The sequence below is a fragment of the Lagenorhynchus albirostris genome, chromosome 11 (assembly GCF_949774975.1).
Source record: "Lagenorhynchus albirostris chromosome 11, mLagAlb1.1, whole genome shotgun sequence".
In the NCBI taxonomy this organism is placed as follows: Eukaryota; Metazoa; Chordata; class Mammalia; order Artiodactyla; family Delphinidae; genus Lagenorhynchus; species Lagenorhynchus albirostris.
Genome location: NC_083105.1, coordinates 47,429,770 through 47,446,608, shown reverse-complemented (window position 1 = coordinate 47,446,608; position 16,839 = coordinate 47,429,770). Strand labels below are relative to the sequence as shown.

Genomic DNA, 16,839 nt, shown 5'->3' with positions numbered 1-16,839 from the left:
AGCCATTAAAAAGTCTTTAATTTTAACTTTCAGGGGAATAGGGGGAGCCATGCAAGATTTTGTAAGGAAAAATTATAAACGACTTTGAAATGGGCAAAAAATGATGAGTGGGCTTCCTGTCTTGCTCATTCATTGGGTTCATCTCTGTCTCATTTTCCTTCCTTTATCTTGTCTATGTATTTTACTTAGAATTATTTGAATATGGTTTTTAAAATTTCATAGAACCATTACTTTATATTTCTAAGTATTTAAAAGCTTTTTTTCTTATGTCTTTCCCTTTGTTCTTCTTAATGCAAAGTATTTCAGATTTAGTTTAGTTCTTGAAATTTACTTCAATTGAAAGAAACTCAAGTCATCTCATCCAGCTTCTCATCCAGTTGAACATGGGTAGTGATTGAGAACTCAGCATTTAAAGGGAAATCAATTCTTTGTTAGATGGAAATCTATTTTATTCTCGTAGATGTCTGTGGTTCGGTCCAGCTCAAGTCCATTATTCCATAAAACAGAAAATTTAAGACAGCTGACTTACTCTTCCTTACTGCCAAATATTATCTTCTCCAAACTAACTTACCATGGTTTCTGCAGTCTTACCTTATTGATATTAGACTGTTCTTTGTATCCCATCTCACCTTGAATCATTGTCTTCTCTAGGCCCCTGTGATACCACACTCTTGGTGATTTTCTTCCTGTTTCTTGGACAGTACCTCTCCAGTCTCCTTTGTGGGCTTCTCTTCCTTTTCAGTTTCCTTAAATGTTGGTGTTTCTGAGTTTCTCTAGGTCTTTTCTTCTCACTGGGCAATCTCATCTTGTCCTGTGCCTTGCATCCATAAGCTGATGACTCCTAGATCCTTATCTCCAATTCAGATCTTTCTTCCACTTCCATACTTGTATTTCTGTTTGTCTTTTGAGCATTTATACTTGGATATCTGACAGGCATCACAGTACGTTCAAAATTGAGCTTATGTGCTTCTCTAAACCTTGTGTCCTTCTTATGTTTTCTAGCTCTGTGAATGGACTGTTACCTAAATGGAAAATGTAGGTATGCTCCTTGACTTCTGCTTTTCTTCCCAGTCTAATCAGTTATCAGGTGTTACTGATGCTTACTTCTGAGTATTGCTCTAATCCATCTTTCTTTCTCCATCTTCATTGCTCACTACTCTAATTCGGACCCCAGATTTCTTCAACCGCCTCCAAACCTGTAACAGTAATATGAGGTAGGTGGTGGTGTTTTTAACTTGCCTATGGGGAAACATAGATTCAGAGATGTTAAGAACTCAGCTCTGTCTGGTTCTAAAGCTCATGATATTTTTACTGTATCATGCTGCCTTGCTGGCATTATCAGAGATTGATACTGCCTTCTACTGGAGGAATTTAGAGTGATTAAAATGAAGCATTATTTTAGATTCTAATGTGGTATTTTAAAATGCATTTAGATAGCAGAGCTGTTGTAGGCCATCTATCCATTACATGAAGGTGAAAATCTTGTCTTAGTCACATTCTACCTTCTATTTAGCAGGGTTAATAGTTAGAGAGAATTCAAATTTGGAATTTGCATATGCAAAATTAAAAATTTTAAGGCTTTAACAAGAATATGAGACTAATATTCTTTGTAGCTAACTGCTGAATTAAGTTCATTGTTTTCTTTGGGGGGGCGGGTGGGAGTTTGGTTTGTTTGTGTTTTATTTTTTATTTATTTATTTGGTTGTGTCAGGTCTTAGTTGCAGCTTGCCGGCTCCTTAGTTGTGGTATGCAAGCTCTTGGTTGTGGCATGTAAGCGGGATCTAGTTCCCTGACCAGGGATCGAACCTGGGCCCCCTGCATTGGGAGCACGAGTCTTAACCACTGTGCCACCAGGGAAGTCCCTGCTTGTTTTTTAAAGAGAGTTTAAGGTTGATAGCTTTTCAGCCAGCTTTCATGCTGATGAAGAAACATTTGAAAGTGGTACAGAGTAAAACATCTTAGAAATTCTGGCTGTTTTCTGTAGAGATTTGTTTTCTCCACATGTGTCTTAAAAAATGAAAGGAGATATTCTCATCATTGCTTTCAAATTCTATTTCATCATACGTTTTGCTTAGAGGGAATAGCCCCAGTGACCTTAGCTGTACTTTTGAATATAGCTCTTCAGAATTTCCTTTACCATGGATGTTTGATATCCTGAGTTTAAGATCAAGGTAAATCTGAAGGAAAACAAACCATGAAACCTTTAGGGATAGAGTTCATATTATCTTTGTTAAAGTTGTATATAGGGACACTAAGAATTCTAAATTTGGCTTCCAGTAAAATCTTGATTAATTTTTTTCCTTAATTTCCCCATTCGAAGATGGAGAAAATAGTTCCCAGCAGTCTGCAATACGATTGTTCTCTAGACAAATATTTATCATGGTTCAAAAGAATATTGGGTCTTGGACACTCAAATCCTGTTACTTGATTGTAACTGTCTTCTAGTGTATAGGAAGGAGCAAAGAAAAGATATTTTAAACATCCTTTCATTACTGTTATTTGTAATAAGTTGATAGTCTTCGTTGACTATATTTCATTGATTTTCCAATTTTAGTCACTGAAATTTGGGTGTATCTTACAGTCAGTGGCATCTCGTAGTTTAATTAACCACTTCTGTTTCTTGGTGGGATATAAAATATCAAGTCTTAAAATGAGTTGTGTCTCGGTTTTGATGAAAACAGTTTATATCTTCATTGGTATTAGAAGTAATAACAGTGATAATATTATAGTCTCCATTCCTGAGAATCACTATTTTGGTAGCCTCTACTTTCTTAAACATGACCAAGAACTGGAAAGTAAGCAGAAGAGGCTTCTGATGTTTACAGTTGCTGTTAAGAAGCTCATGAAGTAAAGACCATGTTCTTGAACGTAAAATATTCTGTGATCTCAGTAGAGGGCCTCATTTTGCACCTGTTCTTAATAGGCATGGGTATCTGATTACAGAGTCCAGGATTCAAAAGAATAAACTAAAAAAAAAAAAAGCACGTACATATTTATTAAGTGACAACTCTAGGACCTGCTATCAACTGAGAATGAGGGTGACCATAAATAAAGTAAAAATTCAAATCTATCTTTAAAAAACAACACAAACCCCAGAACAGGCCACATAGCACTGTTTCAGGAGGGTTAGACAGCCCGACACACACAAATCACCCTGATTACAGCTTGGAAGAGGTTCTTTTTTTTTTAAGATTTTTTTTTTTGATGTGGACCATTTTTAAAGTCTTTATTGAATTTGTTACAATATTACTTCTGTTTTATGTTTCGTTTTGTTTTGTTTTTCTGGCTGCAAGGTATGTGGGATCTTAGCTCCCCAACCAGGGATCGAACCCACATCCCCTGCATTGGAAGGCGAAGTCTTAACTACTGGACTGCCAGGGAAGTCCCTTCGAAGAGGTTCTTTATCAAAATTCATTCTGTCTGATTCCACTGGCGCTATCTTTAAGGGACAAATGTATTTTATTTTTTTATTTTGATTGTGGAAACATTTGTTGTTGATTAAATTTTCCCCTCTTATGGTTGAATGAGGTTGTCAGCATATTTTGCCCTGAAAGTATTGAAAAACTTTTGTGATACTCACCTGTCAGACGTCTGAAATAGTATTTGATTCTCTTGTTCTAATGGTCTCTACTCCTGTTGCTAAATGACATCAGAGTACCATTTTTGGTCTTTGGGCTAAAGACTGGGCATGGGCATAGGTTGTAGGGAGGTGTTAGAGAAGAAAAAAGTAGAAAAATTTAGAGAACACACTGTCATCCTGATGTATTTCTAGAAGCTCTCATTGGGCAGTTGTGCATGTCTAGCTGCATTATTTTTGTTTGGAATAAACCCAGGGTACGTATCCCATAAATTCCTAGTGTTAGGGGGACTTTTGGGACATTCCCCTAAGTCATGAATTCTGAACATAACATTGCTGACTGTGAGCACCTTTAGCCTAAGAGTAGATGTTCGTGTATCATCAGGTTTCCAGCATTTACTAATTAGGTTTTGCCTACTTAGGTTCTCCTGGCAGTTTCTCTTGGCCACTGTGTTCTTCACACTCTGCCCTAACCTGTTTTATATGTTGTCTGCCTTTGGGCTCTGCTTAGACATTTATAGCTTTTCTTTCTGAAGAAGGCTTTAACAAAGTATTGATTTGTATATTCTTTAGTTAACGATGTATTGTTGATTATAAAAGCAATTCACACTATAGAAAATATGAAGAGAAAAGTGCTTTTCATCCTACTACCGAGTGAACCACTGTTAACATTTTAATGTGTTTTCATCTAGTCTTTTTCTAGGCTTATGTATTTTGTTTAGGAGTGGGAGAGAGAAAAGTAAGTGTGTTATTTTTTAAAATGAGAATCTTCTCAAACTTGCTACTGGGCATGCAAAGTAATTTTTAAAATAAAATTTTTTTTCAGAACAATTTTAGAATCACAGTAAAGTTGCAAAGGTAGTACAGAGATTCTCATATATCCATTATTCAGCTTTCCCTAATATTAATCTTATATAACTAGAGTATACTTGTCAAAACTAAGAAATTAACACTGGTATAATTTTATTAAATAACTACAGACTTTATTTGGATTTTTCCAGTTTTTCCACTAATGTCCTTTTCTGTTCCAGGATCCAATCCTGAATACCATATTGCATTTTAAAAGAACAGTTTTGTCTTTTTTTTCTGCTTAACTTTTTATACCATGAACATTTTTCTTTGTCATTAAATATTCTTTAAGCAGTGCTTATTAATGGCCCCAAACAGTTCATCAAATATTTACTCTGATGTAAATATTTCTGCTTAACTCTTTTTTTCTTGTATTTTGTGAGGGTGGGGGATGTTAGAAAACACACACATCAAACATTTTTATTAGTGGGGTACTTGAGTTAGCTGAGTTTAATGCTAGATTGTAGCAGTAATTTTGAACGCATTGCTCTAAAAGTAGAAAATAAATTATCAAGCTTATATTCCTTAGAGAATTTAAGAGCATTTTAGATTGAGACAAGTGCAGAAAGTCATGAGTGACCTATTCATGAAGCAGTTTGTTTTGAGGATTTTTTTTAGAGTTGCTTGGCATTTGGCTTAGTGTATTTTGAGCAAATTGAATGTGTATGTACATTTTATATATACACAGTCAATATTTAGACTGTTAATAAGAGTCTAGTAACTAGCATGATAACCACCTGAGTTTGAAAATGCAGGTTTATGGTATATTCTTCTCATACACCGGTATATTCAGTTTTGAAAATTAATCTTTTTATTTACTTTTCTGTTATTCTTCATTAATATTTATTTAGCTCTAGGCTAAGCGTATTATATAAAAAGTGAAGTTGCCTGGAGATTTTCTTGTATGTCTTGTAGTGTTTTATTGATGTTTATAGTTGGATTGATATTGAATAATTTGTATATTCATTTAACATGAAATTGAAGTTCAAATGGTTTGCATTTAGTGTTTTGTTGTTTTGTTTTTTTTGCGGTACGTGGGCCTCTCACTGTTGTGGCCTCTCCAGTTGCGGAGCACAGGCTCCGGACACGCAGGCTTAGCGGCCGTGGCTCACGGGCCCAGACGCTCCACGGCATGTGGGATCTTCCTGGACCGGGGCACGAACCCATGTCCCCCGCATCGGGAGGCGGACTCTCAACCACTGTGCCACCAGGGAAGCCCAGTGTTTTGTTGTTTTAAAGAATAAAGCCATAAAGCCAAATTCTTTTTAAGAACTATTAGGTGTATCATACTAAGAAAAACATTGTAAAATTCATATTTGGATTTTACCTTTTATTGTTAGTCAGGTTAGTAAAACCTCATAAGTTAAATAGTTATTATGCTAGGGTTCAGTGCCTGCTAGGGGACTAGTGTCTATTAGTAAATTTATAAACTAGAGGTTTATTATGAGGGTTAAGCAATCATTGGTTTAATTTGACACAGTTGTAAGAATAATATGTAGAAATAATAACCGAGTTGAAAAATACAAACCTGGAATTCTGATGTATAATACTTAGAGAAAACTGAATGCACTGTCTCCATAAGATCAAATATATGTATTCCAGTTTTCAGAGTTAATGATAAATGCTTTCTGGAGAATGCATATACTTTATTACTGCTACCTTACAATCATGTGTCGTCTTTTTGTGGTGCAATCTGTGAATTTTTAGTAGAGAGAGCTACATGATCTGTCATATAGATTGTTCACCCTTTGATGTTGCTGGAGGACAGTACTTGATTTTCTTGTACATATTTTTATATTGCAACATAGAGCACTTAAACTAAGACTTTCTTTGGGAGTTCCCAAGGCTGATGATATTTTTTCCTGTAATTTAAGGTGCTGGGATTGTTGCCATTGGTACTGATTACATTATTCAATTAGCTAAGGCAGAATGTAACTCATCTGCTGGGTTAGCACATCTGTGTGTCTGTTTTTATATCTTAGGGCAGAGATTATGGGCACCCAGATTTAACTGTGTAAATTTCATCACCAGTGTTTCTGGGTATGAGTATGTTCCAAGATTATAGGTGATTCCAGGATTGAATTATGACTGGTGTTATTAAAGGTAAAAGTTGTGTTTTGTATCATAAGCCATTTTAGTACCATTTTCTCAGTATTTGCTAAACACACACACACGCACACACACACACTTCTTGATTGATAGAAATATAGATGGTAGATAAAGATATACATACAGATTCTCGGATTTCTGTTCTAAAAACCCAAATGCATGATTGAAAGTGACTTTGTCAGATTCAGTGTGAAATATGAGGTTAAAGTGGGTAACATTTTCCAGAAATGAAAGAAGGGAATCCGAGGTTCAGGTCATCATTTTACAGTGACACTCACTGCAGGTCTGGATACTGTTGGGAGAATGTTTATGTTTATAGATAGATGCTGTGACTTATAGGTTAGACTTTAGGCATCATAGTAAAACACCATTAATTTTATTCTTAGGAATTAGATGTTCTCCATGTATATATTCTAGACTTCATGCTTCTATAGGAAAGTATTTTGGTAGGACATTAGTGGTGTCTTTAAGATTGTAAGGGAAAATGTGAACTGTCCTCAGCAGTGCAAACTGGCGCTTCATGAAATGGCATGAACCTACCTTCCTGCCTATCTTCTATTATTTTCCCATGCATACCGTACATTCCAACTAAAAGGAACTATTTGGTTCTGGAGGCTGCCATGTTTTTTTAGGTTTCTGTGCTTTAGTATGCACTCTTTTTCATTTGGATTGCCCTTGCCCTAGAAAACTCCCATCTGTCTTTCAGGACTTGACTTAGTGGTCACCTTTCCTAGGAAGGCTCCTTGATCACTTCCCTTTCCTTCTGCTCTGAGTTACATGTTCTGATGGCACTGGCACATGGATACATGGATCTGTAACTCTGCCATGTATTCCTTTGCTTGTCTGCCTCCCTCACTAAACAGTAAGCTCCGTAGAATCAGAGAATGTGTATGTCCTCTTTATTTCTTTAACATTTAACTCAGTGCCTGGCAAAGAGAGTTGATACTCAGAAAATAGTTGTTGCATGCTTTAATGTATATATGGAGAAATGAATGAACTCATTTTTTATTCTCTCCTTAATATTGATAGCTGTTTACAATCATTTTTATTTACTAAGTAAGCTTTTGTTAGCTTAATTCAAAAACTGTGTCTAAAATAAAGAAATGTTTCTTTATTAATATTTTAGATTTATCCATAGGAAAATGAATTGATGGCAGTTTAAATATACATAAGCATGTGCTTAATCTTTCTTGATTATCCTGGTTTAACTTGTCTCTTACAGAAAAAACAAAAATGAGAGGAATCTGGTTTAAATTGCAGTACAAGGAATTTAGATTAGACATAAAGAGTTTCCAGAAAATAAAGTACCAGATATTGAAGTGATTTGTAAGTAATGTAATTGATTTTTTTGAGAGTTAAAAAAAGGGGGAGTTCATAGAGGGTTGTGAATTGCAAAGTGGTTCACCAACATTGCCTTTAGTAGAATAAAAAACTTAAAGGAAGAAAATCTATTTAGAGGTATGCAGATACAACCATATTCATGGATAGATGCTTAAAAATACTTGGGTACTTTTTTGGTTTACTGTGTACATATATATTTTTAAATTTCAGCTAACCAAGGAAACTATGTTGCATGTATCCTTACTTTTTTACAGAATGGCTCTCGTTTAGTGACTAGCAGAATATACTAGAATCTCCCTCCTTAGCCTTTTTTTTTAACTTCTCTTTCTTAGAGTAATATAAATAATAAAAAATCCTTAGCAGTGTTAAAAATAAACAGAAAACTAAGGTATATCAATTAAAAAAAAGACCTACCCACATAGTTTAAAAACAATCAACTAGACCACTTACACAAAGAACAAGGTTTTTGAATGCTATCCTCTTGATTGTCTTAATGAAATTAAATACAGCAGTTAGCTGTGCCCAAAATATAGAGTTATATTGCTATGCTTCTAACTATAGATATTCTGTCCTGGCTGTATTTGAACAGAACTACTGTAGTATAAGCCAAATTCACCCTCCGTGCTAGTGAACTGAAAGAGCAAATATACCTTCCTGAGCAACAGATTTATAGTCATGCTAGTGAATAGAGTTCAGTGTTCTCTTTGCTTGTCATTCTGCAAGAATCATATTGGAATAATTTAGGACAGCTTTACTAAATTTATTAATGTAACTCTTGTTATGAAGATGGTGTTTAAATTGTAGGCTTTTGTACTTGCAGTGCAAAAGCCTTCTTTGTGATATAAGAGACAGGATTTTACATGTAGTGGTGATAATGCCTGTCTTTCTAAACACTGTATATTTTTCTAAATGCCTTTATAGCCAGAATTTATTTTTCACAATAACTCTGTGAAATAGGTGTCCTAATCTTATAAATGAGAAATTTTAGGCATAGAAATTTTGACTGAGTGCCAAAGGCATACAGTATTGTTTTATAATAAAGTATTGTTACCATTTCAATAGCTTGCATTTACTATATGCTGAGCTCTGTTTTAAGCTTTTTACATATATTAATTAATAAGAACTTGGGCTTTGTAGTCGGATCTGGATTTAATTCTGGCATCGTGCCATCACTGCCATTTGCAGCATCGTGGATGAACCTAGAGATAATCATACTAAGTGATATTTCCTCTTCTTAACCTTGGAAAATTTACCTAACCTCTTCAAGCCTTGGTTTCCTCATTTGCTACAAAGAAATAATGATAGTACCTGCCTCATAGGGTGGTTGTATGGATTTAGATAATCCAAGTGAATCTATGTCTGGTATAAAGTAGGGGCTTTAAAATCAGTTTGCTATAATAAATAGAGTGTTAGTAGACTGTATTTACTGTAATTTTTAGCTTTTGGTAATTTTCCTGGTAAAATTGTATTGCTCTTGAGTGTAAACTCATAGTTGATTATATATATATATATATATATATATATATACCTGTTTTATAGAAAAACATCCATGTTAGAACAAGATTATAGCTCTATATAGTGGCTATAACTACCTCTTCCCTCTCACTACCTCCCAATCACCTTTCAGTTCTAAGCCTTCCACTAGTCCGAAGAAACCAAAGTGGATACCTGAGGCTTTCATGTTCCAAAGTCAAGACAAGATATCCTCAGTCCATTGGGTTGTGTTCGTTCCAGGAGTGCTGTGGTATATCAGTTGTTTGGAACTCAGAATGTATTTTCTTAGAGAAAGTATCCTTTTAAATAAGGCACATAAATTCTTGTAATTCCTGATATAACTGATATGTGTATATTTGCACTGAAAGCAGTAAAAAGCAAGCAAAAACATGACAGCACTCTGGCAGTGCTAATAAAGTAATTTAAAACAATGAAACTGAATATATACTGATCCCCAAAAACAGGCCTGGAGAGAATTCTGGGAAGATGGAGTAGGAGGCATCAGGAGTCTGCCTCCCCACCTAGATAACAAATACAGTGGCAGAATCTGATGTAACTATTTTGGAACTATGGAGCTGTTGAAGACTTGCAACTGTCAGGAAAAGGCTCAGATGTAAAATTGCAGCCATTCTCTGCTGCCACCTTTGTGCAGCTCTCACACAGCTTTTGGAGCCAGTGGAGGCAGAAAGTACCCTCTTCTCCAAATATCAAGGATCTGTACCTGGATCAGAGATGCTGCTTCTGGTCAGAGAGGTGCAGACAAAGAGGTGGGCAGCTATTGTTTTTGCACATACCCTATTGTTGCAAGCCCCTCCCCCACCTGCTAAAGTGACTTCCAGGAAATTTAAAAGACGGGCACCCTTATATGATCCAGCAATCTCACTCCTGGCTGCATATCCAGAGAAAACTCTAATTCAAAAAGATACATGAACCCCAATGTTCAGAGCAGCACTATTTACAATAACCAAGATGTGTAAGCAACCTAAATGTCCATCGACAGATGAATAGATAAAGAAGGTGTGGTATATATAAACAATGGCATACTACTGAGCCATAAAAAAGAATGACATAACGCCATTTGCAGCATCGTGGATGAACCTAGAGATTATCATACTAAGTGAAGTAAATCAAAAAGAGAAAGATAAATCCCATATGATACCACTTATATGTGGAATCTAAAATATGGAACCACCTCAACATATTGAAAGCTGTATATTGTGGGAGTCCTAGAAAGAGAAGAGAGAGAGAGAAAGGAGCAGAGAGAACTTTTGAAGAAATAATGGTTTAAAACTTCCCAAATTTGATGAAAAACATGAACATAAACATCCAAGGAGCTCATTGCACTCCAAGTAAGATTAAGTCAAAGAGACATAGAGCAAGACACATTATAATCAACCTTCCAAAAGACAAAGACCAGGAATCTTGAAAGCAGCAAGAAGAAAGCTAATCATCACATACACGGGATTCTCAGTAAGATTATTAGCATATTGCTCATCAGAAACTTCAGAGGCCAGGTGGCAGTGGGCTGCTATATTCAAAGTGCTAAAAGAAGAAAAGTCTGTCCATCAAGAATCCTGTTATCTGGCAAAACTATCCTTCAAAAGTAAGTGAGAAATTAAGACATCCCCAGGTAAACAAAAGCTGAGGGAGTTCATTACCACTAGACCTGCCCTGCAAGAAATGCGCAAGAGAGTTCTGCAAGGTGAAACGAAAGGACTCTAGACGGTAACTAGAAGTTATGTGGAGAAATAAAGATCTCAATAAAGGTAAATACAGCAGGAATTATAAAAGCTAGTACTATTGTAACAAAGATTTATAATTTTTTATTTTCTACATGACTTAAAAGATTAATACATTTAAAGGAAAAAAAATTATTAGTATAAAAGCTCATGTTGTTGTAACATTTTCTGGGATAGAACATATGTTAGGCCACAAATTAAGTCTCAAAAGATTTTAAAAGATAGATAGCATACAAAGTATCATCTCCAGCTACAAGAGGATGAAGTTAGAAATCAACAACAGAAGGAAAACTGGAAAATTCACAAAACTGTGGGAATTAAACAACATACTTTTTTTTTTAACATCTTTATTGGAGTATATAATTGGTTTACAATGGTGTGTTAGTTTCTGCTTTATAACAAAGTGAATCAGTTATACATATGTTCCCGTATCTCTTCCCTCTTGTGTCTCCCTCCCTCCCACCCTCCCTATCCCACCCCTCTAGGTGGTCACAAAGCACCGAGCCGATCTCCTTATGCTATGCGGCCGCTTCCCACTAGCTATCTGTTTTACATTTTGTAGTGTATATATGTCCATGCCACTCTCTCACTTTGTCACAGCTTACCCTTCCCCCTCCCCATATCCTCAAGTCCATTCTCTAGTAGTCTGTAAACAACATACTTTTAAACAACCAATCAAAGAAGAAATCACAAGGGAAATTAGAAAATACTTAGAGACCAAAGAAAATGAAAACACAGCACGCCAAAACTTATAGGACACAATGAAAGCAGTTCTAAGGGGATTTTTGTAGTTATAAATGCTTATGTTAAAAAAATAAGAAAGATCTCTAGCTTTATAATTTAAGGAACTAGAAAAAAACAAACTAAAACCAAAGCTAGCGGAAGGAAATAATACAGGTTAAAGGAGAGAGAAAGGAAATAGAGAATAGAAAAACAAAGTCAGTGAACCAAAAGTTTGTTCTTTGAAAACATCAACAAAATTGACAAATTTTTGGCTAGGTAGACTAAGAAAATAGGAGGAAAGACTCAAATTACTAAAATCAGAAGTGAAAGTGGTGACATCACTATCAAGTCTACTGAAATAAAAAGGATTATAAGAGAGTACTGTGAACAATTGTATGCCAACAAATTGAAGAACCTAGATGAAATGGACAAATTCCTAGAAATACAAAACCTACCAAGACTAAATCACAATAGACCTATAAGGTAAGGAGATTGAATCAGTAATAAAAAAATCTCTTGAGTAGAAAAGCCCTGGCTTGGGACCTCACTGGTGGTCCAGTGGCTAAGACTCCACGCTCCCAATGCAGGGGGCCCGGGTTCAATCCCTTGTCAGGGAACTGGATCCCACATGCCGCAACTAAGAGTCTCCATGTCACAACTAAGAGTTCACATGCCGCAACTAAAAAAGATCCCACATGCCATAACTAAAAGATCCCATGTGCTGCAGCTAAGATGCAGTACAGCCAAATAAATAAATAAATATTTTTTAAAAAAAGAAAGAAAGAAGGAAAAGAAAAGACCTGGCTTCACCAGTGAATTCTGCTAGTTAAAGAACTACTATCAGTCCCTGTCAAACTTTTCCAAAATATTGAAGAGGAGAGAACACTTCCTAATTCATTCTATGAGGCCAGCATTACCCTGATAACAAAGTCAGACAAAGACATTACAAGAAAAGAAAACTACAGACCAATATCTCTTGTAAACATTGATTCCAAAATCTTCAACAAAATGCTAGCAAACTGAATTCATCCACATAATAAGGGGATTATATACCATGGTAAAGTGGGATTTCTTTTTGGAATGCAAGGATGGTACAACATGAAAATTGATCAGTGTAATACACCACATTAACAGAATGAAGGAAAAAAACACAATCATCTCAATTGATGCAGAAAAAGCATTTGACAAAGTTCAACACCTTTTCAAGATAAAAGCATTAAAAAAAACTAGGCATATATGGAAACCACCTCAATATAATGAAAGCTATATATGAAAAACCCACAGCAGACATCATTCTCAATAGTAAAAAACTGAAAGCTTTTCCCCTAAGATCAGGAACAAGGCAAGGATGCCCACTTTCACGACTTTTATTTAACAGGGTAGTGGAAGTTCTAGCCAGAGCACTTAGGTAAGAAAAAGAAATAAAAGTTATCCAAATTGAGAAGAAAGAAGTAAAATAATCTGTTTGCAGGTAAGATGATCTTATATGTGGGAAACCCTAATGATTCCACAGAAAAAATACTTTCAGAACTAATAAATGGATTCAACTAAGTAGCAGGATACAAACTCAAAATGTAAACGTTAGTTGCATTTCTGTACATCACAATGAACAATCTGAAAAGGAAATTACAAAAACAGTTCCTTTTACAGTGGCATCAAAAGGAATAGAATACTTAGGAATTAAAAAATATATACAATGAAAACTGCAAAATACTGCTGAAGAAATTGAAGACATAAATAAACACATCTGATATTCATGGATTAGAAGATACAATATTATTAAAATATCAGTGCTGTCCAAAGAGGTTTACAGATTCATTGCAATACCTGTCAAAATTCCAATGATGTTTTTTTCAAAAACAGGAAAACCTATCCTGAAATTCATATAGAATCTCAGGACCCTGGATAGGCAAAACAGTCTTAAAACTGGATTACTCACAATTCTTGATTTCAAAACTTACAACAAAGCCACATAATCAAAACAGTGTGGTACTGGCATAAATACAGACATATAGACCAGTGGAATAGAACAGAGAACCCAGAAATAAACCCTCACATATGTGGTAAAATAAGTTTTGAAAAGGGTACGAAGACCATTCAGTGGGGAAACAAGTCTTCAACAAATGCTTCTGGAACAACTCAGTATCTGCATGCAAAAGATTAACTTGGACCTTTACCTAACACCATATACAAACATTAACTCAAATTGGATCAAAGACCTAAATATAAGACAAAAAACAGTGAGATTCTTAGGAGAAAACATAGGGCAAAAGCTTCACAACATGGATTTGGCAGTGCTTTCTTGGATGTGACACCAAAAGCACAGGCATCAGGGCAAAAGTAGACAAATTGGACTTAATGAAAAAAAAATTTTTTACTTCAAAAGATACTATCAACAGAGTGAAAGAGGCAACCACAGAATGGGAGAAAATATTTGCAAATCATATATTTGATAACGGATTAATATCCAGAATATATAGAGAACTTATGCTAAAAGTCAACATCAAAAGGACAGCCTGATTCAAAAATGGGCAAAGGACTTGAATAGACATTTCTCTAAAAAAGATATACTGTGGAAAACAGTATGGAAGTTTCTCAAAAAATTAATAAAGTAGAACCACCATATGATTCAGCAGTACCACTTCTGGGTATGTATCCAAAATAATTGAAAGCAGGGTCTCGGAGAGATATTTGCTCATCCATGTTCATAGCAGCATTATTCCAATAGCCAGAACATAGATAAATGTCCATTGACAGACGGATGGATTAGCAAGTGTTGGTATATATTCAGTGGAATATTTTTCAGTCTTAAAAAGGAAAGGAATTCTGACACATGTTACAGCATGGATGAACTGTGAAGACATTATGCTAAGTGAGTTAAGACAGGCACAAACTGATAAATAGTGTACAATCTCAGTTATACGAGGTATTTAGAATAGTCAAACTCATGAAAACAGAAAGTAGAATGGTGGTTGCCAGAATTTGGGCAGAGGGGAAATGAGTTGTTATTTAATGGGTATACAGTTTCATTTCTGCAAAATGAAAAAGTCCTTGAGATTGGTTGCACAATATTGAATATATTTAACACTACTAAACTGTATGCTTAAAAATGGGTAAGATTGGGCTTCCCTGGTGGTGCAGTGGTTGAGAGTCTGCCTGCCAATGCAGGGGACATGGGTTCGTGCCCCAGTCCGGGAAGATCCCACATGCCGCGGAGCGGCTGGGCCCGTGAGCCACGGCCACTGAGCCTGCGCATCCAGAGCCTGTGCTCCGCAACGGGAGAGGCCACAACAGTGAGAGGCCTGCATACCGCAAAAAAAAAAAAAAAAAAAAAAAAGGATAAGATGGTAAATTTTATATGTATTTTACCACAATTTTAAAAATTAGAAAAAAGAAAAAGAAGATCTGAAGGTGAGAAAGAGTTTCTAACAGGATTTTTAATATTTTCAAGAGCTTTATAGGTTGGCACACTGATTCTTTTGTATGTTTAACTTCATTTCAAAGCTTTTCCTTGATATAGGATTATAGATGGATTACTCTCACTTCTCTTAATCACATTTACTATGAATAAACTCATTTTAGGATAGGGGTTGTGGGATGCTTACAAGAGGAACAAATAAAAAGAGGAAGAGAGATTTTTCTTAGTCAATTGGCTAAAATCTCTTGAGAGAGCTAGACGAACATCACATAAGAGAAATGATTTATGGTAGAATTACCTGGACAGTTTTATAAGCCAGAGACAAAGCATGATGTATGCTTCTGGAGAAAAAAAAAAAGCTGTGCTAAGGAAAAGGCAGTGGGTTGCTGCCCACCCTAATATGGGGTGTAGCAGCAGCTCACAAGGGGTGTAAGCAAACACCTGGCTGAACCGCTGATTTTATATACAGGTTATATAAGTCCAGAACGAAAAATTTTGTTTGTGTGTGGGTTCATGGTTTTGGAAATGTTCATTTTGGGTATCAGTCATATTTGTTAACTCAAGTTAATATATAGATTAAAATGAGACTATTTGGAGGTCAGACAGCAGAAGCAAGAAGAACTACAATCCTGCAGCCTGTGGAACAAGAACCACATTCACAGAAAGAGAGACAAGATGAAAAGGCAGAGGACTATGTACCAGATGAAGGCAGAGGGCTATGTACCAGATGAAGGAACAAGATAAAACCCCAGAAAAACAACTAAATGAAGTGGAGATAGGCAACCTTCCAGAAAAAGAATTCAGAACAATGATAGTGAAGGTGATCCAGGACCTCAGAAAAACAATGGAGGCTAAGATCGAGAAGATGCAAGAAATGTTTAACAAAGACCTAGAAGAATTAAAGAACAAACAAACAGATGAAGAATACAATAACTGAAATGAAAACTACACTAGAAGGAATCAATAGCAGAATAACTGAGGCAGAAGAACGGATAAGTGACCTGGAAGACAGAATAGTGGAATTCACTGCTGTGGAACAGAATAAAGAAAAAAGAATGAAAAGAAATGAAGACAGCCTAAGAGACCTCTGGGACAACATTAAACGCAACAACATTCACATTATAGGGGTCCCAGAAGGAGAAGAGAGAGAGAAAGGACCCAAGAAAATATTTGAAGAGATTACAGCCGAAAACTTCCCTAACATGGGAAAGGAAATAGCCACCCAAGTGCAGGAAGCGCAGAGAGTCCCATACAGGATAAACCCAAGGATAAACACGCCTAGACACATAGTAATCAAATTGGCAAAAATTAAAGACAAAGAAAAATTATTGAAAGCAGCAAGGGAAAAATGACAAATAACATACAAGGGAACTCCCATAAGGTTAACAGCTGATTTCTCAGCAGAAACTCTACAAGGCCGAAGGGAGTGGCATGATGAAAGGGAAGAACCTACAACCAAGAGTACTCTACCCAGCAAGGATCTCATTCAGATTCGATGGAGAAATCAAAAGCTTTACAGACAAGCAAAAGCTAAGAGAATTCAGCACCACCAAACCAGCTCTACAACAAATGCTAAAGGAACTTCTCTA

General features: G+C 35.8%; 1 protein-coding gene across 18 annotated transcripts in view; it reads left to right on the top strand.

Annotated features, from left to right (window-relative positions):
* Nucleotides 1-16,839, top strand: part of FRS2 (fibroblast growth factor receptor substrate 2) — a 121,192-nt gene that overhangs the window by 83,456 nt on the left and 20,897 nt on the right. The window contains exon 1 of one of the 18 annotated variants that reach the window (XM_060165405.1): nucleotides 7,749-7,861. The exons of the other annotated variants lie outside the window; for them this stretch is intronic. The gene's annotated coding sequence lies outside the window, so the exon portion shown is untranslated. Of the gene's footprint in view, nucleotides 1-7,748; nucleotides 7,862-16,839 lie in introns of those variants that run through there. 18 annotated transcript variants of the gene reach the window in all.